Source organism: Halichoerus grypus, chromosome 4 (assembly GCF_964656455.1).
Source record: "Halichoerus grypus chromosome 4, mHalGry1.hap1.1, whole genome shotgun sequence".
Lineage (NCBI taxonomy): Eukaryota > Metazoa > Chordata > Mammalia > Carnivora > Phocidae > Halichoerus > Halichoerus grypus.
In genome coordinates, this window is record NC_135715.1 from 39,737,642 (window position 1) to 39,762,141 (window position 24,500).

General features: G+C 36.0%; 1 non-coding gene across 1 annotated transcript; it reads left to right on the forward strand.

Moving 5' to 3' along the window:
- Positions 1 to 23,150: 23,150 nt before the first annotated feature.
- Positions 23,151 to 23,257, forward strand: LOC118528940 (U6 spliceosomal RNA). Its single transcript, XR_004913871.2, has one exon. It is a non-coding gene; the product is annotated as a U6 spliceosomal RNA (small nuclear RNA).
- Positions 23,258 to 24,500: the final 1,243 nt, after the last annotated feature.

The following is a 24,500-nucleotide window of genomic DNA, read 5'->3' on the forward strand; positions in this document are numbered from 1 at the left end:
CATGGTGTCAAGAATTTACCTCTAGTAAGATAGAATTGGAGCATTTCACAATTTGGACCAAAAAGGGACTTAGAGGGGTTCCTGGGTGGCTCAGTAGGTTAAGCATCTGCCTTCAGCCTGGGTCTTGATCCCAGGACTCTGAGATCTAGCCCTTTGTCCAGCTCTCTGCTCAGCGGGGAGTCTGCTTCTTCCTCTCTCTCTACTGCTCCCCCTGCTTGTGCACCTTCTCTCTCTCTTGCAATCTGTCAAGTAAATAAATAAAATCTTAAAAAAATAAAAAGGGACTTAGACAAAATAAAATATAATAAGCCACCCAACAAAAATGACTATATGATATTTTTCTACTCTGTTGACTTAAGAGAAAGAGATTATCCTATTTTCATGTATTTTCCCCCATAGCTAAGTAAGATGTTTTGGAAAAAGCAACAAACAAACCAAGAACATCTTGCCCTTCTATGTCTTACTGCTTCCAGACTAGAATTACATGATAGTATTAGGACTCCTTATTACATCATCTAAATATTTCCTTAAGATGTCCTGTAAGGCTTAAAAGAAATAAAATCCTTGGACAAAATGGAGATTAGAAATGCAAAGTTTTGGAGCTGATGAAGAATTTTACTAGCCAAGAAAATAGACATCAAATGATGTCATTGAACAGAATGTTATCATAGCTAGATACTGAGCTTTATATGGGGTCATTTCAGGTGATAATAAAATTTCAGAAGGAGAAGAATGGACTCTGACACCAGATTGTTGTGTTTTAAATTCTAGCAATTCTATTAATTAGCTCCATGACCTTGGGCTACTCACACAACATATAAGTAACTCAGTAATGGTACCTATTTCATATATTACTTTTGAGAGTTAAATGAGTGAATTTACTTCTACAATCACCTACCTGAAACCCTCAGACCCAGAAGTGTTTTAGAATTCACAATTTTTCCAATTTTATAAGGGTGAAATGGTATTTACCTTGAAATATTCCCCATGGGTTATAAGGCATCTTGATATTATTCGTAGTGAATGGTGCCTATATTCACATCAGATGGGATTAATAAAGATTACGAATTATCTCTTGATGAGTCAAATCAGGTTTTGCAGCAAACAAGTTTGCACCACACATGAAAAAGCTTTCATTTTTCAGAGCTTTATGGGTTGCAGAACTACAAAAAAGGAATCTATATACAGAAAGCACACTGAATCATGTGTAGAGAATAAATGTATTTATTAATACAAAGGGATATGTTAATCCTACTGTACTATGTGTGAATTAGGTCACATCTGGAGTATTCTATCTAGTTCTAGATGCTTCATTTTCTGTGTAGCATGAAACACTAGCAAATACCACATGGATATTTTTATAACTGGAGACCTTAGCTGAACAGAAGAAAGCACAAGTATGTTCATTCTACCCATCTCCTTAAACTGGGTTAACCCACATTTCCTATTTCAACCTGCCTAACTAGTAAAAACGAGTCCAAAATGTGTGTTGAGTTCTGTGGGATAGAAACCTACTTTCTATATAAAATCCGAACTTTCCTGGGGTTGCTCCCCATATAACTGCAAACTCTGGGTCTTCACTCTGCACTACCACCTCCATTTGTCGCTTCATGGAGGACTATTGTCCTGATCCTTTCCTGCTGAGTTTTTAGCTTTGCTTTCTACTGTACCCTTATTTCTATAGGGTAAGTCCTTTGAAAACTGCCCCCCACCACTTCTTCTTTTGTTTTTCATTAAGAGTTGCCATTGATAGGGCGCCTGGGTGGCTCAGTTGGTTAAGCGACTGCCTTCGGCTCAGGTCATGATCCTGGAGTCCCTGGATCGAGTCCCGCATCGGGCTCCCTGCTCAGCAGGGAGCCTGCTTCTCCCTCTGACCCTCCCCCCTCTCATGTGCTCTCTCTCTCTCTCATTCTCTCTGTCTCAAGTAAATAAATAAAATCTTTAAAAAAAAAAAAAAAAAAGAGTTGCCATGGATAACATGCAGTATCTCAAACTGTGTGCTCATGAGGGTAGTACAGGCATCAGAATTGACATGATGGTAACAAACAATGTAGATTTTAGTTGATAGAAAGAAGAATGAAAAGCTGTTAACAGTACTGTTCACCAGTTGAGGTGCCTCTTTCAATGGCTCTATGACCATTGGAGATTTTGAATGTTGGCTATGTACTTAGTTAATTGAAAGGATTTTAGCTTTTAGATTTCCTGTGAATATTCTATAGTTCTAGTAATAAGCTACCACATTATATAACTTATTTTTTGATTAACAAGCCCTGAGATATTTCATCGAAATATTTTGTAAATAGGTATAGCTAAAATGTATACATTTTTCATATTTGCATAAAGACAGACAATTTCAAGCTAAATCAATGTGTAAAATTTAGGCTGAACCTAGTGTTTACATTTTTTGGGAGGGACAAGAGAAAACTATAGATTAATAATTATTCTAAAATATGGAATGGTGCTGCTTTGGCAATAACTTCTCTACATGTTCAGATAATTTTGGCCAGTACTGATTTATTCAAGCAATAAATACCTAAAACAATTATTTTGACCCCACTGAGAATATTAAGATTCCTGAGAAATGTAAATGCTGAACCTCTAGTGAGATCTCTGTGGGAGAAATTAAGCAAATTTCCTTCAATGAAGAAAGGCACTGCTGTGAACTTCTTTTCTGTCAACTTGGCTAAATGTATTAAGTAAAATTTAGTGAATAAGGTACAAAAAATAGCATGTGGTTGAAAATTGATTCAAATAATGAATTGCATTTAATACTGGAAACATGTTAAGGTAATTAAAGTAAATTTTGTTTATATTTGTACCCATTCAAATATGAGATTCTTGACAAATTTAGTTTGCCTTTTCTACTGTTGAAACAACTCAGAAAATAAAATACTTAAAGAAGTGTCTAGATTAATGTTAATTTTCTATAACATAGGATTCTTAAAGAAATTCTGTAAAGTGAATACTCATTATGCCTATTATTACAGTTTGTGCCTAATTATTTGAAGTCTGTTTTTGAGAGGGGAGGTAAGATATAACTTGTTATTTTTCAAAAGAACAAGGATGAATGCCTTTTCTTTACTCACCAGATAGCATGACACTAATAGGTACACATTATTAGAAAAGTAACCATGTCCTGCTTGCTACATTCCTCATGAAGAATGGGTGTGTGCTGATTGCCAAGGCCAAGTAAAGATTCAAATATTTAGTGATACTTTTTCTCTAAATGTACATTTTAAATCAACTGTTCAATGCACATTCTCCCCCTTCCTCATGAGATAAGAGATGAATAGTGGCTGCCACAAATCTGACTATAAAACAATGTCTTATCTTTGTGAGGCCCATGCTACAAATCCTGTACTGAATAGTGCAAACTACTCTAGAACATTATTTATAATAGCCCATCAGTTTCCAGTTAAATGAAACTCATCTAAAATGCAGTAGAATTTCATGTTAAAATCAAATTGTATAACAGTGACTTGTTTTCATTTTATCTCTTTCCATATAAGAAAATTAACTGGAATGTTGTTAGATGGTTTGGATAAGGCAGTAAGAAATTATTTTATTTCATGCTTGTTTGGGACCAATGTAAAGCCAGTCTCCTTTACAGTTTAGAGCCCTGGGGAAATATCAGACGAGAGGGAGCAGATTTAGAATCAACTACTCTATCCACAAATCAAGAAGAAAGAATAGGGAATCAGCTGTTTCCACAGCAGAATCTTACTTTTGCTAGACATTTTCTTTATTACTTCTCTCAAAAAGTTAGAATGACAAAACCTATGTAATGGCATCACTTTGTAGCTGATGATATTTTAAAAAGGAAGACAAAGGGGCACCTGGGTGGCTCAGTTGGTTAAGTGACTGCCTTTGGCTCAGGTCATGATCCCAGGATCCTGGGATCGAGCCCTGCATCGGGCTCCCTGCTCAGCAGGAAGCCTGCTTCTCCCTCTCCCACTCCCCCTGCTTGTGTTCCCTCTCACGCTGTCTCATTCTCTCTCTCTGTCAATTAAATAAATAAATAAAATCTTTAAAAAAAAAAAAAAGGAAGACAAAAATGTAAGTAAGAGTGGGAAGATGGTCAATATAAGGTGTTTCATGTATGTTGTTTTTTAAGAGTAATGCAACTATTATGATATAAATTAACTATATATAGATCATATATTTCATATTTAATTATGAAAGTAGCACTTCATTGGATTTTCAAAATTAAACATCAAAAGTCTAATAACGTATACATTATGGAGTTTTTTTTTAAACTAATTGTATGTTTCTGTTAACAAAACCAACATTGATAAAGGCCATAACCTCTATTTTCCCATTCGTATGATAAATGAACATATTGCAAATTCCACAAGATCAGGAATAATTTCTTATTTCAATTTCCTCACCAAACCACGTATAGTATTATATGTAGAATGACTACCACTCATGTAAGCTACCTTGTCCTTGTGGTCTTTTTTCTTGCATTTTGATTTAAAGATAAATTAAGAATATTTTATTAAAAATTTTAGAATAAAACAGTTACTCTCTTATTTGCTGCATGCACCTGTTAAAGGAGGGTAATTCATGGTCTTCCTCCATTCTATGCTTTTTTTTTTTTTAAGATTTTATTTATTTATTTATTTGACAGAGAGATGGAGAGCACAAGTAGGCAGAGCGGCAGGCAGAGAGAGAGAGAGAAAAGGCTCTCTGCTGAGCAGGAAGCCCAACTCTATGCAGGGCTCTATCCCAGGACCCCAGGATCAGGACCAGAGCCCAAGGCAGACACTTAACTGAGCCAGCCAGGCGCCCCAACTGGAACATTCTGTGGCTTGTAAGGTTCAATTGCCAGTTCTCTGCAAAGCTCAGTAAACATCATTTATACATCTAATAAGTAGTAAACAGAGGGACAGCTAAAAGAAAATAGCATTTTATTTAGCTTATGCTGATTAACTCTGTGTTAGCAAACATTGTGATGCTTAAAATTTTATTTCCAGAAGATCTGACCTTGTCATTATGAATCAATTCTAAGAATCTTGATGTTTGTGCATAGTAGGGGAACAACACAGTTTGGGGCCAAAGTTAACCTTTAAACAGGTCAATAAAACATGGGATTTTATCACCTCTCAGGATCCAGCTAGGCTAAATATTGACTAGCATTAAAGAGAATAACTATTAGCACTGGGTGTTATATGCAAACAATGAACACTATGTCAAAAACTAATGATGTAATGTATGGTGATTAACATAACATAATAAAATAAAATTAAAAAAAGATAATGGGCTGACAAATTTGAATTCAACATAAAGAAAAAAAATCTAGCAACATGTCCTATCATGGAATAGCATTTGAGATAAAGTAAATTCAATCCAAAAAAAAAAAAAAAAAGAAGAAGAAGAAGAATTATTAGTACTTTCATTCTCAATCATATTATCTTTCATGTGTGTGCTTTATCTCTCTTTTTCTCTCTCTGCAATTATGTTTTCAATCAAAAAAAGGATTTGTGACTGGATGGATAGATAGATAGATAGATAGATGATAGATTAGATAGATAGATGATAGATAGACAGACATTTGGATATGATGGTGCTTTCTTTTCTCTTTCTGGTTATCAGAAAAATAGCTGAACTCAACCTGGTTTTACAATATTGCTATTTCCATTTCCCTTAAACTTTTTGTATTACATTTTCATGGCTTTATTCATGTGGTATCAGGCATACCTTTGTTTATCTGGAAAATCCTTATTCATCCTTTTTCACTAAGCTCAGATGTATCTCCTCCAGGAATTCTTTCCTGAAAGCCAAGGTGAGTTGAATGACTTGCTTGCACACCACGCTACACGTACATGAATCCTATCACAACCTTTCCAAATGGCATTATCTCTCTGTAAGTGTCTTGAGGAAAAGGGCTGTATCTTCTTCATCTCTGAGACACATGTACATAGCAGTGCATGAACAGAGCAGATAAACGTATACACTGTATTCACTTGTTTTGATCTTACTGTCTTGTAATATACTAATATTTATTCAAAAACTTCTTGATAGATTATGAAGTTCCTTTTGTTCTTCTTTTGCTAAAGACAATTTAGTGTTCCATCACAGGATTTTAGTCTTCTGTTTATCAGTTTTTTTTTTTTTTAATTTAAAAGTTTGTTTTTTTCTTTTTAAGATTTTATTTATTTATCTGACAGAGAAAGACACAGCGAGCGAGGGAACACAAGCAGGGGGATTGGGAGAGGGAGAAGCAGGCTTCCCGCTGAGCAGAGAGCCCGATGCGAGGCTCGATCCCAGGACCCCAGGATTATGACCTGAGCCGAAAGCAGACGCTTAACGACTGAACCACCCAGACACCCCTATAAAAGTTTTGATATTTTATTTTGATGCTAATGATTTATAGATCTTTGAAAGTAATTCAAGAAGAATGATAAAGTGTGAAAGCACTAATAAACAAAGCAAGTGGAAAATTAGAGGCAAGAGGAAAAATTAATATAAATGGCACTTAGATGATTATGACACTTTTGGACAAAAAATTAAATCACAGATTTATTCTCTGCACAGAAATAAATTCTAAATAAATGAAATACTTTTTAGTTAAATAACACATTTATTAAAACAGAAGAAAATATGGGTAAATATGTATCTTTTGTCTATACAAGACTGATATTTCTAAATATAAAATTCATACAAAGTTATAAGGACAAACAAAATGGAAAGATTTGTCAGTATAAACTAATGTAGGTCTCAAATTACTTAGGCAATATTAAAAATAAAGAATAAAGTATCTGTATCATACATAAACTGAGAATTGCTATCTTTATTTTATTAATTCTTACAAATAAGGTAAATATATATAAACATCATGAAACAAAATAGGATATAGAAAAGGACCGGTTATCAAAGATAAACATTTTATGAGCAATAAGAAAGGATTGGCTAAATCATATATGTTATATCCAGTTGATGAAAGTCTATGCAAACATTGAAAGAAATGTTGCTCACTTTCAAAATGTTAATGATAAGATAAAAGACCAGGCAGTAAAACAAAATACATAGGGTAATTCTAATTTTAAGCATTTACATGATTAAATTGATAATAGTAATCAATGAGGATACTGGAGTTAGAGAAGATTTTAATAGTCAATTTTTTTTTCATACATTTATTTTTAAAGTTCCTACAATAAACACTGATAATTAGAAAAAATGTAGGGGTGTCTGGGTGGCTCAGTCAGTTCAGCCTTCGACCTTGATTTCTGCTCAGGTCATGATCTCAGGGTTGTGGGATCAAGCCTAGTGCTGGGCTCTGAGCTTAGCACAGAATCTGTTTAGGATCTTCTCCCTTTACCCCTCCCCCTGCTTGCGGTCCCTCTTTCTCTCTCTCAAATAAATACATAAAATAAAATTTTTTAAAGAAAAAATGTGGAATTAAGAGTACATTTCGAAATATGAAAGTTCCTATTGTCTAAAAACCTTATTTACATCTAAGTTGTCGTTAGACACTAATTGATGCATTAAAGTTTACCTTCTAGAGACAATAATCATTATTTTTTTGTATGCTATAATGCTTTTGAAACACTCTAGCCTTATAAAAATACCGCCTTTCTGTGTCTCCTTAACTCATTATTTTTTCACTATTTTAATATGATCTTCTGTTCATGAAGTTCACAAAAGCTAGAAACTTCTCAAAGCGGATAATATCTCCAGAACAAGAAAGATCATATCCAGAAATTGTCATTTCACTTCAGGATTTGACATCACGGAGAGTCAAAGATAAAATGTCTAAAGCAAGGATGTTGAAATACAGTTTTGGTAAACAAGATATCCTTCAGGTTATTTTAAAATTCAGCATTAGTTACATTACGTTCTTGCTCATGTGACATTTTTATGTCCCCTTTCACTAACCAGTTTTAAAAAAAACTCTTCAACAATGTTCAGCTAGATAATAGGTCCCTTAGCAAGTAAAAATGAAGTTGTACAAATATTCAAAGCATTCGGTGCCCTTTGAAAATATTATGAAAGTTATTGCACAGATGGGCTGAAAGTTTAATTACCTCAAAGAAGAGTGTCAGAGTCATCCTTGCTGCTGCAACAACTGGAAATGTAGCAACCAAAATATCCATCAGGAAATTACTCTGAGAGTATATATCAAATACACTGAAGAAACAGCTGCCATTCCATTTATGTCTCCCAGACAGGAGAATTGCAGGGATTGGAATAACGTGGAGATGCCGCATTGGCTTTTTCTTAACTTGACATTTTCTAGGCATCTCTCAAATGTGCCAGACTGGTAGAAATGTATGAAATAGAGTAAAAACGCACCAAGTAAAATAACACCAGTTCAATTTCATGTATTTTTGGTGTGCAGGTTTTTGTGTGTGTGTTAAAGTTCATAGTTCTATTACAGGATATAAAATTTTATTTTTAGTACATTTTTATTACAGAGCTAAGATAACTAATATTATCCACAGAGTGTTACTAAGCTTACTTTAAATGAAAATGTTATGCTATTTTGGTCTTTATAAATAATCTTTAATAATGTTGTGTACTCTAATGTATTATTATATAGCAAGTTGATATGAAATCCTATTTTAACATCATAGCTCTATGTCAGATGTCAGAAAGCGTGAGAAAAAAATATTCAACAAAGATTATTTTTTTCAGAATAAATGTTCCTCTGCCTCAAAGGAGAAAGTGCATAAGGAAATTGTAAGAATATTTAAAAACTGCTCTTAAAACAACTTACTATAAGTCATAAGGCCCCCTGTGGCATCTTGCCATTCTCTGCATTCCGTTGTTCCTGGCAATGTTTTAGCCAGACTTCTTTGAGCCTGATTTGTTATTACAGATAATGGTAAACTATGTACTTAAGGAAGCACAATATAGTTGAAAGCTATAAAAGAGATGTGTGTTCAGTTATATTTAGCAGAGTAAGTTTTACAAGTATAAGAAACAATACCACATATTCTGGAAAATATTAAGGAACCTATGATAGTATAAAGATACATATTAATATCATCAATTTCTGAGAAACATTACAATTTGTGGTTACTCAAACTTAACTATGCTGAATCCCAATTGAATTAATGATAACTCATTTTTACCTCCCAAACACGCATTTCATATATAAGCCAAGTCTTACTCGAGGTCTCGAGAAATGAGAATACAACTGTGGCGCGAGCCAAGCTACTCATGCTGTTTGACAAAGTCCAAGTATGGGGGACGATCCTGAAAACAGGAGACTCCACAGCTGGCTCCTGCTAGTCTCTTTCATTTTGTTTATGGCAATCTTTATAATTGTGGGAATATTTCTGGGCTGGCTCCTGCTATTCTTTTTCATTTTGTTTATGGCAATCTTTATAATTGTGGGAATATTTCTGGGCTGGCTCCTGCTATTCTTTTTCATTTTGTTTATGGCAGTCTTTATAATTGTGGGAATATTTCTGGGGTTTCATGATAAAGTGACTACTCACCTTAGTTACACCTATCTAAGGAATCATAATGAAACTAATTCCACGAAGAATTAGCTTCTATAGAACAAAGTAAGAAGACGGTCACGCTCTGTCTAGCACCTTTCTCTTTGCTTATTGTTTTTCAGTTTTAGCGAAAGCCAATAAGCAGAAATCAATAAAGGTCATGTTAATCATTACAAAGGAAAAATGAAAGAAGGCTATGGCTGTAATCCAGAAAATGATCTAAGATTTGGAAAAACAAAAATATCCTAACATATAAATAAAGTTCCTCCGAGACTGTCAGGAGGAGATGCTTGCAACCTGATCATGTGTCTGTGTCTCCTCATTCGCCGACACCATCCTTTCCTACGAGAGACCCACCCAGGCTGGAGCTGGACTCCGGCACAACTGGGAACAGAGTTACATATAGAGTAGTAGCTAATAAATAATTGATACCTTCTATAACTTGGACATTGTGTGTGAGCCCCTATGACCAAGAAGTTTCTGAAACTTTATGCTCAGGAGAGTATGCAGAAAATCATAAAGTAGTTTGCAATGCAATTAAAGATGTTGAAGGTGTTATAATTATGAATTTCTTGAAATAATTATTATGCCTTAAAATTTTAGCATGATTTAATGGAATCTCATTTCAATAGGTCAAAAAACTTAGATTTTAAAAAGTCATTCTTTCAAGCAATAAACTCGGATCAGAGATTTATATGGAAGGTATTATGTTAGATATGTGGATTCAAGACTATTGGGTGAGTAGATTTAGTATGCTAAAAAGACACTGACTTTTATAAACTTCAATTAAGTGAAGAATACATTCATACAATCAATGGGCATCTTGCATGACATAGCACTCCATTACTTGTCTGACCTCATGATCTATCACCTGAGTCTCCTTCAGGCATACTAGACTGCTCTTCCTCCAAAATACCAGAGGTACTCCTGCCTCAGGGCCTTGCACATGGCCATCCCTGCCTGGGATCCTCTTCCTCTGTAAGATACCCACTTCACTTCCTCATTCCTTCCATTCTTGACTCCATATGCCTACCTTCTCAAAGAGGCCATCTAGGTTTTATCTCCCCATCCTGGCTCTTGCCAACTTATTCTCTACTTTCCTTGCTTAATTTGTGTTCTTCTTATTACTTAGCATCCAATATAGTATAGTATGTATAGATATGACCTTATTTGAGTTTTTGTCTGTTTTCCTCACTGGAATATACGTATCTTGAAAGCAGGGATGTTTGTTTGTCTGGTTTGCAGTATTTCAGGCCCAGAATAATATCTTTTGCATGAATAAATGAACAAACTAACTGCAATACAAAGCAAAGTGAATTTGGTGCTGAAAAAATTGATCCAAAGAGTAAGTATTCTAATTTTCTCAAAACAATCAAATGAAAGGGCAGATCAGCTACCATTCTTTTTCTGACTTAGAATTCTCTGATTCTGTAAGGCATAGATTTAATAACGCTATTCTGTGTACACACACACACATTTTGTATCATTTCACTAAAAGGGAATTAACATTCTCAATAATATAAAGTGGTGGGCGCCTGGGTGGCTCAGTTGGTTGGGCGACTGCCTTCAGCTCAGGTCATGATCCTGGAGTCCCTGGATCGAGTCCCGCATCGGGCTCCCTGCTCGGCGGGGAGTCTGCTTCTCCCTCTGACCCTCTTCCCTCTCGTGCTCTCTATCTCTCATTCTCTCTCTCTCAAATAAATAAATAAATAATCTTTAAAAAAAATAAATAATATAAAGTGGATGGTGGGGGATGCATATGCATCTGGTGATACACTCCTGGGGAAAGACAAGTCATCTTGTCTAGTATCTGTATAAGCACGCTGGTAATTGGACCTTCTTATAAGTAGACTGCTTCTATTTGCCAGGATAATGCACTTATCGTGATGTCCCTGGTTTAGAATTATTTATGATAACCCAACCTAGAATTTATGGATTTATGAGTTATGGCTCTCCAATGTCTCATAAGTTATATAACTCTCTGGGTTATAAAATGGAGAGATAGGTAATGCAAACACTTGCGGTTGTATGAGGTGACCAAAACCTCACTTAGAAATAATATCTTTTACTTGAACCAGAGAATGAATATCAGATGCAGAAAGGAAAAACCTGGGAGCCATGACGGATGTCCTCGATTCTCACTAGTTTATTTGGGCCTCTTGTTTGCTAGTTTCCTTGAAATTATTAATAATATCTGATAGCTCAGTATCAAACAGCTATAATATCTTTAGAGGTTGATGCTGGAGCATAGTTCAAAAGGACTTTTTAAGTATAAAAAGCTTGAAATTAGAAGACCTGGAGTTCACGTTTGTTCCTGAGCAGGATATCTTACAGAATTTACTTAACATCTCTCAGCTAGGTTTCTTTATTTGTAAAATAAAGATAATACTTCAAAGATTTGAGATGAGACATGAAAAAAAAGCAGTGCATTTGAAATATCAGTTGCCAAGTAAATAAGGGGCATATATTTTTATGTGTGTGCTTATGTTAGACTTCTGCCTTTTGTAGAACAAAAAGATAAACATATCAGAGATCTTTTCTCCTGTCTTGAGCTTTTATTTATTATCAATAAGGAATAGTTATTAGGCAGATCTGATTCAGGGTGAAATAGAGTAGAATCAAAATGCTGTGATTTCACACATTCATAAGGACTTGGAGATAAAGATACTATATTTGTTAATAATCAACTCTGTGGCCATCAGTGAACTAGGTGTTTCTATACACTATTTCATCTAATTCCCGGAGCAACTTTCTGATGTATTGTAATCTTCACGTTATAGAAGAGAAAACAGAAGTTCAAAGTGGTTACATAATGGAAGTAAAGGATTGATTTATGTCGTGCATTTGTCTCTTCCTCTAATGCCTAAAAGAATGACTGGAACTTACTAATTAGATTTAATACATTATATAAGCAAACCCTAACAACTGTTTTGTGGTAAGACAGAAAAGAGCACATAGATATGAAGCTGGAGACTGGAGGAAGACAGCAGAAGTGGTAAATCACTACAACAGACTAAACTCCTAAAGGGTGTGACTGATTCTAAGTTAGGATTTGTGGAATATTTCAAAGTACAGCAAAAACCCACAAATAACAAGCCTAGCAAATATCAGTTAAACCTGCACAGAAAATGTCAAGGCATTTCTCAATTTACAAAGGGAAGAAGACCAGTCAAGATATTTTCCTGTGAATAGAAAGACTTTCCACAAGTTTGTAATTTAAAGCATAATGCTATCCATATCACGTATTTCGCTAACTTAGACCATATACAATATATACCTGGAAATTTAAACAATAAAAATAAAGATTAGTTTTCACTGTTTTCTTCCTAATCTGATTACTTAAAAAACCTTCCCAGCTCAGCTATACTGTTACCTTCTTATTTCTTTGAAGATCCCAGGAGATAAATTTATTTTAAAATAATTTTCATTTCCAAATGCTATATGGCAATGACAAATGGCACCTTTTGTCCCCGGGTCTCTGTTGTTTTTTCTGATAGTGTTAACAATTATTGTTCTTATTTAAACATTTACATTCAGTGCAATCTGGTTTTAAGGAGAGACCATTTTAAATGAACTTCTTTAGAGTTCACCTTTTCAAAACGATCTATTCTGCAGTCGGCAGCAACTTAGCAACTTTCTGCCTTAAATATCGTCAGTGAGAGGAGAAAAAAAATGTCTTGAACAAATGTCTCTCCTCAAATGGGAGAGTGACATTGCCAGTGAATAGAGGTGCTGCCTCTTATCTGTGCTTAATAACCTCTCTTACTGGCACCCATTCAGCTGCCACTTAGCACAAAGACAAGTCTGCATGTCATTTAACAGGTCTGCATTAATACACCCAACCAATCAATGGCTCCTACCCGTTCCACAAGGACACTGGTCTGTTACCCTTACTAGACACTGTCAACAGAAAATGACACCAGAGTCACAAAAGGCAAAATGATGTCAGTTTAATCAGAGAGCAGACAAAAAGGCAAACAATGCTACCCAGGATAGAAGTGTAACAAGGAGACTCAGAGGTTGGCATAAGCCAGTCTTGGCAGGTCCCTGTGAAACCGGCTTGAAATCCAATGATATAAAACCCAATAGAATGACATAGACAATCAGAACTATTTTCCTCCATTCAATTAAAATTGGTGACTACTCTTGGCAGAAGGAAAATCTGTAACAAAATATTGAAAGAAGGTACAACTTGAATAGATTTTATAGGAAATCAAACTATTTTTTCATTCTAAGAGAAGGACCAGTCACCTAAATTATATTATTTTAAAATTTGTTTAATCAATTACTTCAGTTTTCTTTCCATGGAAATTAAATCAATTTTTTTTAAAAAAAAGTCTTATTATATTAAGCCAACAGCTTTGAATTGGTATATGTATACACTGACAAGATAACTGTTCACATTAAGTAGTGATAATAATGATGGATCTGTACAATTATGCATGTGGAATAGGCCTCAGAGATTATCTGGCCCAACCTGCTCATTTTACAGATGAGAGAACTGAATCTAAGACAGAGTGAGTTGCCCAGGAGCACAATGGCAGAGCAGGATTCCTGGCTCTCGGTCTGGCTCTTTTTTCCATTTCATGTTTTACAATCATAACATAATTTTTATCTAGAAAAGGAAAGCATTTCATTAATTTTCCGTATGCATGGAATGCAAGGTATTGTGAAACAGTGAAAAGGAAATTATTTTAAGAAGATAACTTCAAAATAGAACATTTATGAACAATGCATTATCATTTTACTGACCCTGTAAACCTTGTGAGATTCCTCTTCCATCTCCCCAAAATACTGGAGGACCTACCGTGCCCTGAAAATACACTAGAGATAAGCCCACAGTGAAGACAATGGGACTTGCCCCAGAGCAGCAAATATTTGGGCAAAATCTCAGCGGTTCCATATCCCAATCCCCCAGTGCCCTAATCTGAGTTATTTGGCTGGCTCGTCACCCAGTTTGCACAGGGGTCACTATTTTGGCCTCATCTCTGACATTGTTCTCAGCACCTCTTTGTGTTGAAGTCCAGAGCTGACTGTGCTGCCCACTTCAGACGCTGCTCTCAGCCAAGGGCTGGCTCATGCTTTCTTCCAGTTCAATTTCCCCCAGTTCAATTTCTGCTAAGTCCTGTAGCTCTGGGGCGGCTTGTGCATATGGAGAGCCAGGTGGATAGGCATTTTTCCCCCGGACGCATTCCAGACTGCTCCCTGCCGTAGGCTGACGGCTTTTCCTGGTAGCAAAAATTGAAATTTGGTTTCAAAGCTTACTCTTCCCTTATTATCCCAAGACGTCTATCTCAACCCTTTAAAATCCATGCCCCTTTCGAATAAAGAAGATATATCTCAAGGATCCTCGGCCTCTGCCCCCGATGCTGATATAAGATTTAAGGGTGATTTGTGACACTAAGAATAGTGTTAACTGCTGCCCATGAAGAATGTGTTGGGCATTGATATGGGCAGTTCTGTTACAGAAAATTATTGCTTTACATTTAAACATTCTACATGTAAAATATTTAAAATGTTTATTCAAGCTTCACAGACCTTCCCCTAAGATTCTAGTATGGGCTGCTCTCATTCCCTTCTTCCCAAGCTTTAATGCAGGTCTTACTGGTTTAGAGGGGACATGTACCTGCAGTATTATAAACGCTTTGTCCTTTTCCTTTTCCCTCTGCCTTTGACCTCTCCTAGAACAGATAATTTCACCATGAAGCAATTTCTTTCTCACATAGTTTCATAGAATCTTCCTCCTAGCTTTTTTTGTCAACAACCATCCTTGGCACCGTATCCTCAGGAAAGTCTGCCTTTTATTTATCCTCTTAAGTTCAAGATCACACACACACACACACACACACACACACACACACGTACACACACACACACACGCACACACACACACATGCACGCATGCACAGGCACACGAAAACACACTGACACACACAATGAAAGAGAAAGAGAGAATTATAATTATCATGACTAATTAGTGTAAGGATAGTTCCAGTAAAACATTTTTGAAAAAAAGATATTACCCTTTCCTTAATATTAGGAAGGATAATCATTGACTGCTATCAACTTCTGAATTCCTTTAACATTTCTAAAAATAGTAGCAAAATCCCTCTCTATTTCGGCTCTAATTCTGTACTCACCCAGATTTTAAGATTTTATTACCCACAAAAATTGTCATTCTGCTTCGTTTAGTTGTAATATATAATGTTGATAACTTTTTCACTAAAATTATACAGCCATAAATTCTGGGTTAAACATAAACCTTGTATGTAAAGTAAATGCACCCTAAATTCTAAATAATTAACTTATAGCAGTTTCCCAAAGCTGCCATTTTGTAAACTGAGGATTGTCTGGATAGGGTAATTTTTAAAATCTCAACAACAATGTCGGAAAACGGCATTTCAAGCTATTAGCTACGGAAGCAAACTTAATGTTCGTTGACAGATGAATAGATAAAGAAAATGTCATACATGCATACAGTGGAATATTAAGAACCTTAAAAAAGAAGGAAATGCTACCATTTGCAACAACATGGATGGCCCTGGAAGACATTGTGCTAGGTGAGATAAGCCAGTCCCAAAAGGATGAATGTTGCATTATTCCACTTATATGAGGTATTTAAAATGACTCATAGAAGGAGAAATAGAATGGTGGTTGCCAGGGGATTAAAGTAGGGAGAAGTGAAGTATTGTTGTTAAATGGGTATAAAGTCCCAGTTATACAGATGAATACATTGTAAACCTCTGCTGTACGACACAGTGCCCGTAGTTAACGATATAATATCTGGCACAAAGAAATTCGTTAAGAGGGTAGATTTTATATTAAGTGTTCCTATCACACACACACACACAAAAACAGGCAGAGGGACACAAGAAAACTCTTAGAGATGATGAATATGTTTATTACCTTGATTGTGGTGATGGTTTCACAGGTGTATGCATATGTTCAAACTCAACAAATCATATGCATTAAACATATGCAGTAATTTGTATATAAATTATGCCTCAAAAAAGTTGTAAAAAGAGATACAGCCTGCTAAAGAGTCAGGCTATGTATAGTAAAGATACATCAAATTTTATTTATTTTATTTTTTATTTTTTTTAAAGATTTTATTTATTTGACAGAGAGAGACACAGCGAGAGAGGGAACACAAGCAGGGGGAGTGGGAGAGGGAGAAGCAGGCTTCCCGTGGAGCAGGGAGCCCGATGTGGGGCTCGATCCCAGACCCTGGGATCATGACCTGAGCCGAAGGCAGACGCTTAACGACCGAGCCACCCAGGCGTCCCAAGATACATCAAATTTTAATCAGTAAAGAAATAAACCATAAAAGGGTTATATTTCTAATGTGTATCACAATAAGGTAGAGGTTAAGTGTGGCGTCTAAAGTCAGACTGGGTTTAAAACCTCGTTCTACTATTAACTACCTTGAATAAAGAGCTTATATTTTCTCTTCCTCTTTATCTAAAAAATGAAGACAATAATAATACCGCCCTCCTAGAGTTGTTAGAAAGGATAAATGAGATAATATACATTAAGCATTTGGAACCATGCCTGGCATCACTAAGAGTTAGCAACTATAATTATAATAATAAATAATGATACTCTCTAGCCTCTGAAGGGCTGTTCTGATTTCAGTGATGTCTCCTTTCTTGTGTACTCCTGGTGCCATTCTACACAAGGAAATGGAGGTAATCATTCAATTCCTGGTACATGAAAAGACATATACTGGTTACCTGATTCCTTTGCTGTCTAAGGGAATAACACTTTCAACTCTTGAAAGAATTATGGCCTTTCATATCAGTTACTCATTTAAATGTGAATGGATGCATATTTATCATAAAGTATGCAGTAGATTATTTCTATTAAGACCTCAATCACCCAACCATTATAGGTATATCATATCTATGCTTTAAAATCATAAAATGCTGAATAGCTACAGCAAAACAGTATGCTTCTACAAATATAGCAATATTTAATTTATAGGTGAGCCCATTAGATTTAGTTTATCACAGCACATTTCAAAATTTGATGTATCTTATTGATATGCAGATTCTAGCTCTGGGACCCAAGAGTCTTCATTTCTTTTTTCAATTTTTTTTTTTTATTGAAGTATAGTTGATATACAATGTTCTATTAGTCCGAGGTGCACAACATAGTGATTTGACAGTTCTATACATTGCTCAGTGCTCACTACACTAAGTGTAGTCACTATCTGCCACTATACAACATTATTACAATGTCATTAACTATGTTCCCTTTGCTGTACTTTTCTTCTCTGTTATTTATTTTATAACTGGAAGTTTGTACCTCTTAATCTGCTTCACCTATTTCACTCATTCCCCCTATCCGTTCCCCTCTGGTAACCACCAGTTCTCTGTATTTATGAGTTTGTTTCTGTTTTTTGTTTATTTTTTAGGTTCCACATATAAGTGAAGTCATATGGTATTTGTCTTTCTCAGACTGACTTATTTCACTTAGCATAATGCCCTCTAGGTCCAACCATGTTGTGGCAAATGAGTATCGATTTCTAATAAACTCTCAGATGATGCTAATTCCATTGGTCAAAGCCACCACAATTCGTTCCACATGAGGATCTAAATAGGACATTATGATCTTCCATACATACACAATTTAAAATAATAGATCTATTATATGTTGGCTAATTGAACATAATAAAAAATGATAGATCTAATTTTAATTTTCAGACTCGAAGTTTTTGGGTTTTAGAGTCAATTTTACTTAAACTTTAGTTTGCAGTTATTTGATGCCACAGAAGGTTGGGTTGATATTGGGTTTGTCGGCATGCCTATTGTACATTTCAAATAATCATATTTTTAGTATGACTATTCTAATACTTCACTTGAATTCATCAATCTAGAAGATATTTTCCAAGAAAGAATATGAGAAATGATGTGACAATAAAGTCCAAACATGGATTTTGAACCAATGTCACAAATACAATGTCTTGTCTTTTTATGACAAGCCTTATGATTTAAAGTACAGCAAGGTTTTAAAAAAAAAAAATACCTTTGGTTCTTCTAGGAGTATACACTACAGTTCAGGAGCAGTCAAACTGGTACTTCACTGCAAAATTTCTTTAAATAGCACTGGTTTAGAGGCTGGAAAAAAGCATGCAATATTAAAAATATGACAAGCGAAGAGTAGAGAGGAAAGAGAAATGTCAAATTGTAAAAATACATTTGAGTGGAAAAGAAACATGTTCTTGGTAAGGGTACATCATGTTGGGCTTATATACCGCATTGAAGATGAATAAGGTATGAGAAAAAGATCCTACTCATAATTAATTGAGCTTATGAACTCAGGTGTTTTCTTTTTTCTGATTCAGCACATTGATGCATTTTTAAAATACAAAAGCCTCAAAGGGAAAAAAGACACCCATAGCTGTCATCATTCCTTCTGGCTGTAATCCTAAACAAGATATGAGAGAAATAGAAATGCAAGTGAATTTTTATAAGGTTCCATTAGATATGACAGTAGGGGGACTAAGTGATTACCTCTCTTCTTTTGAATTTTTCATTTTGAAATAATTTTAGGTTTTCAGTAGACTTGCAAGGATAGTACAGAGAGCTGTTATACATCTTTACTCAGCTTCCCCTAAAGTTAGTATCTTACGAAACCCTGGTGTGTTTATCAAAACTAAGAAATTAACATTGGTGCAATGCTGTGAACTAAACTATAGACTTTATTTCATGTTCATCTCCTTTTCCAATAACATCATTTCTATGTTCCAGAATCCAATCCAGCTTACTGCAATGCATCTGTTCGTTATGTTTCCTTGATCTCTTCCAGTTAGTGACAACCACTTAAATCTTTCCCTGGTTTTAATGTCATTGATATTTTTGAAAAATACTGGTGAGGCATTTCATAGATTGGCTCTTTTTTTTTTTTAGCTCTTAATTGGGCTTTTTTCATTATTCCATTGGGGTTATGGATTTTCAAAAAGAAAATCACAGAGGTGAAGCTACCTTCTCATGTATCACATCAGAGGGTCCATGATATCAACATGACTTATTACTGTTGGTGAGAAACTTGATCACTTGGTTATGATGGTTCCTGCATGATTTCTTCACTGGAAGTTATTCTTTCTCCATTTCCACACTATAAATATAAATTGATCACTGAATTGAGCCCACCCTTAGAGGAGGGGTGGAGTTTATTAAGACCCACCTCATGGAGGGAGGAGTACTGTGATATGCAAAGTATATCCTTCAAAGATGTCCCTTTCCTAGTCCCCAGAACCTGTGAATATGCTTTCTTCTGGCTGTCTTCAAGGTTTTCTCTTTGTCTTTGTTTTCAGCAGTTTGAAGATAATATACTTACATGTGCATTTTGTATTTATCCTTCTTGGCTTTATCTGAGCTTCTTGGATCTGTAGTTTGACAACAACACTCATTTGGGAAATTAGCAACCATTATTTCTTAAAATAATTCTTCTGGGTTTTTTTCTCCTTTTTTTCCTCCTTCTGGAATTCCAGTTATGTATATTTTAGATCATTTGATATTGTCCCACAGTTCATGGATGCTTTGCCATGTTTTCTTTTCTTTTTTTTTTTTTTCCTTCCACTAACTTCTCTTTGGTTTTCAATTTGGGTAATATCTACTGAATATCTTCATTCTTACCAATTATTTTCTTGCTTGTGTTTAGTCTGCAGATGAACTCTTCAAAGACATTCTTCACCTCTGTTATGAATGTTACTGATTTCTAGCATTTCCAACTGACTTATTCTTACAGATTCCATCTCTGCTTAAATTATCTGCCTGATCTTGCAGGTGTTTACATTTTTTATGAAAAACCTTTAACTATTCATTGTGGCTTTTTAACTTCCTTACCTGAAAGTTCCAAGATTTCTGTCCTATATGAATCTTGATCTGATGGTTGATTTGTTTCTTCGGACTGTGATTTTTCTTGTCTTTTTACATGCATTATATATATATGTGTGTGTGTGTGTATATATATATATATATATATATATATATATATATATATATGCCAGACATGTTTACAGGACCATCAACACTGACGTATATCATTTTTATGTTTGGAGATGAATGCGCCTTTCTTTCCTGTAGGCTTTTAACTTGGGGGGATTGTGGCTAATAGGATCAGGGGCTGGGTTTGAAGTGTATTGTAATACTTAACATCAATGCACCAAGCCATAAGGCACATGTGACTTATGTGCCACATGGTTTTCTCTCTGTACTGCACTTGGTTTGAAGTCTTTCTTTGCTCCTTAGAAAGATTCTATGCCGTGTAGCCCTTTCAGCTGTATTCTACTTTCGTTACTTCCTGATAATTGTTAGTGTGGGTGGTGATGGCGGTGGGGAATGCACTCTCTTGTTTTGATTAAGCCTTAGTATTAGGCAATCTATTGAATCCATGAGCCTGGATCCTGAACCTGGATCTCCAGGTAAAGCCTACACAACTCCCATTGTTTCTTTTCTACTGTAGGCTTGGACCCAATACGTACTACTACCCTTCCCCCAGGATAGTTTTTTGTTCATAGTCCCGTCTTTTCAGCGGTTGAGTGTCCACCATGGCTTCAGTGTTCATTTTTTCCTCCCTGCAGATTAAGGCATTCTTTCCTTAGGTGATGTAAGAGGGATGGGTCTGGGCAGGGTTTTTCTCCCCTCCTCCAGCTGCGGAAGATTTCTACCAGAAGCCCTCAAGCTACAGTTTTTGTTTTCCTTCTTAAGGTGTTTTCTTTTTTTCCTTAGGACTTAAGGACTAGATCTTGGCAGAGTTTTGGCAGTGGCTACTTTCCCATTCAGCCAGCACCATGAGGAAAGCTTTCTCAGGACTTGTCCTGATTTTCTCATTGAGCAACTAGTGGTATTTCCGAGAAGCCTGAAAGTGAATGGGAATTCCTACCTGTGTCGGTGGTCCTTACACTCTCTTGAGAGCCCACACTCGGAGGTTTTAGCGATTTGTTAAAAATTTCTCACTGAATCTTCTTCCCTACTTATATGATGGTCAGTGGCATCTGACCCATATAAGGAATTGCTTGAGTTTCTTTCTACTTCATGGCACTCTCTCCAGATTTCAGGTTAGTTTGCTCTGTGACCTCAGGTCTTTGATGAATTTCAGAACACCATTAGTTTGAAGTTTGTCCAGTCTCTTCACTTGTAATGGTGAGAGTGACACTCTTAATTTCTTTCTATCTCTGAACTAAAATTGGAAGTGGGGCACCTGGCTGGCACAGTCGGTAGAATATGTGACTCTTGATATCCAGGTTGTGAGTTCAAACCCCATGTTGGGTGTGAAGATTACTTAAAAGAAAAAATAAAAATAAAATTGGAAGTGGATTCTTTTTAAATTTGAGAAAATATTACCTTGCAAGTGTTCTTTGATGTGGTTTGGTCACTGTAGTAAGTCCTGGAGATGGAGTGATTCCAAAAGTCAGGCAGAAGTCAGGAGTATTCTTAATTTCCCCAGCTCCTGCCCCACGGGACAGGAAACAATAGGACAGTCATAAGTGTTGTTTGAAAAACGGAAGAGAGATGCATTTGTCAAATGCCTTTGGGAAAATCATTGCTTTAACTCTATTACACAACTTTTCTTACCGCAAATTTCCCAAAGCTTTTTTTTTTTTTTTTTAAGATTTTCATTTATTTATCTGAAAGAGAGAGACAGCAAGCAAGAGAGGGAGGGAGGGAGAGTGTCAGAGGGAGAGAGACAAGTAGACTCCCCACTGAGTAGGGAGTCCGATGCAAGGCTCAATCCCAGAACCCTGGGATTATGACCTGAGCTAAAGGCAGATGCCCAAACTACTGTGCCACCCAGGCACCCCTCCCAAACTTTTATAAATGTGTCTGGTAAATCAACAACAGTATGTTTTCAAACTTATTTCAACAAAAAATGCTTTGTCCCCCTCTGGAAATGTCTGGAAAGCTATTTGTAGGCAGAATATACTTTTTAATATCTGCTTAATTTAATTAATATACAATGTACAGTTGACTCTCTTGTTTTCACACCATGGAATCTTCATATCCACTCCTGCTTTGATGGGACTTCCTCCTCTGAATAGACTCTTGAGGTTTCAGGCAGGTCTGGAGGCATGGGTCTCCTGACACAATGGGCCTAAAGTGGGGAGGGGCAGGAAGACTTTCCTAGAAAACCACTGATTACACAACATAATCACTATTTACACTGGCTACACCTGAAGCTGACTCTGAAGAGAAGAGCCAAGTTATGATGCGTTATGTGAGAAATGGGTAGAAAATATAGCATCAAAAATTGGGCGTAACTTCTTCCTGCCTCACATTGAGTCATTTCATTTTCCTAGCCAGAGCATCTGCGGCAGTGCGTAAATGCTGTATCTCCCTTTTGAAAGAAAACCATTAGTGTACATCGTTATTGACCATTTTTATTAACATTTCTTAGCCACTTAGTTGCAGTGAAGCCAATTCTTCCTGGGTTTTGACATTTAGAATATGAGAAAGAGGATTTTTTGGGTGGCATATATGCTAGACACTCTTTATTTCACTTTCATAAGAAATTCACAGATAAAACTGGATTTAAAAGCTGGTCAAACAACATTAAGAAATCCACCAATGTTATGATAGCTAAAAAAAAAAAGTCATTTCAAAAGGCAATTTTTTATTTATTTATTTATTTATTTATTTATTTATTTATTTATTACTGGAAGCTGAGAAGGCTTGTGGTCAAGAGTTTATGTCTCCAGTGCTCGCTTCGGCAGCACATATACTAAAATTGGAACGATACAGAGAAGATTAGCATGGCCCCTGCGCAAGGATGCCACGCAAATTCGTGAAGCGTTCCATATTAAAAAAAAAAAAAAAAAAAAGAGTTTATGTCTCCAGGACCCCAGGATATGAAGAGATGCTTCATCAATGGTTAAGTGCTGGCTTTTCAAGGTTAAAACTTATTTTTTATAGTCATCAATTGATCTCAAATTGGTTTCCTGCAAATGCCAGTTAAGTCAGCTGGCAAGGACAAAGAAAATATTCAAAATCCAGATGATCACACTGTCTTCATTTTATTGAATTAGCTATTTTCTGTGGGAAAAGAAATCATAGGTTTTATTTTATGGTCACTTCTGAAGCATTTTGGAGATATCGCGTAGACATGGTCTCAGGAGAATTTCTTTCCTAGTGCAGGCAACCTCTGCAGTTGGCTGTGCAGTCTTATATTACTTTAAGAGTGTGTAACTTTTGAGTCAGAGGTTCTTATGGCATGAAAAGCCTGGGTTGCCCTCAGGGGATTTGTCACACTTTATTTAGCTCAAGCACGGACTCAGAAACCTGGAAAATGTACTCTACTTGGCAGCCCAGTACTTCTTGCAAGTCGTAAAGTTCAAGCTATCAAAGAACTTTTCAAGGTGACAATTATATAACATAGTACGTGACCTTTACAACAAGACTTAGGTTTGGAAATCTATGCTGAGGGGTTTCCCTCCTGCTGGCATGTACCTTGACTCCTCTTTTAAACATGCAGTTTGGACAGAAAACAGTCTGGCTATTATGTAAACCATTTGTTCTATGCCATACTAGCTAACGGAAGGGTTTTAATGTTACAAAGATAGTAACACATGTTACCTTCCTGCTACCTTACCTGAGGTTTTGAAATAATCACAACATCCAAATAACTCCCTTCTGGTTTGTAAGAGATGATAGAAGTCTAAGATTTGCTCACAAAAGGAGTCCCTTGAGAAGATTAGTGACAGCTATTGTAATTGGACTATTATAGAGGCAATAAATTGGCTTAATCTATAAAGCACAAAAATCTAAGAAGGTCCAGAAGGAATGGAGACTCTCTTTTATTTTTTAAGATTCTATTTATTTATTTGACAGAGAGAGAGACAGCCAGAGAGGGAACACAAGCAGGGGGAGTGGGAGAGGGAGAAGCAGGCTTCCCGCTGAGCAGAGAGCCGGATGTGGGGCTAGATCCCAGGACTCTGGGATCATGACCTGAGCTGAAGGCAGAGGTCTAACGACTGAGCCACCCAGGCGCCCCTGGAGACTCTATTTGATAGGGAATACGAGCTAGGAGAATGATATACAGGCTTGATTA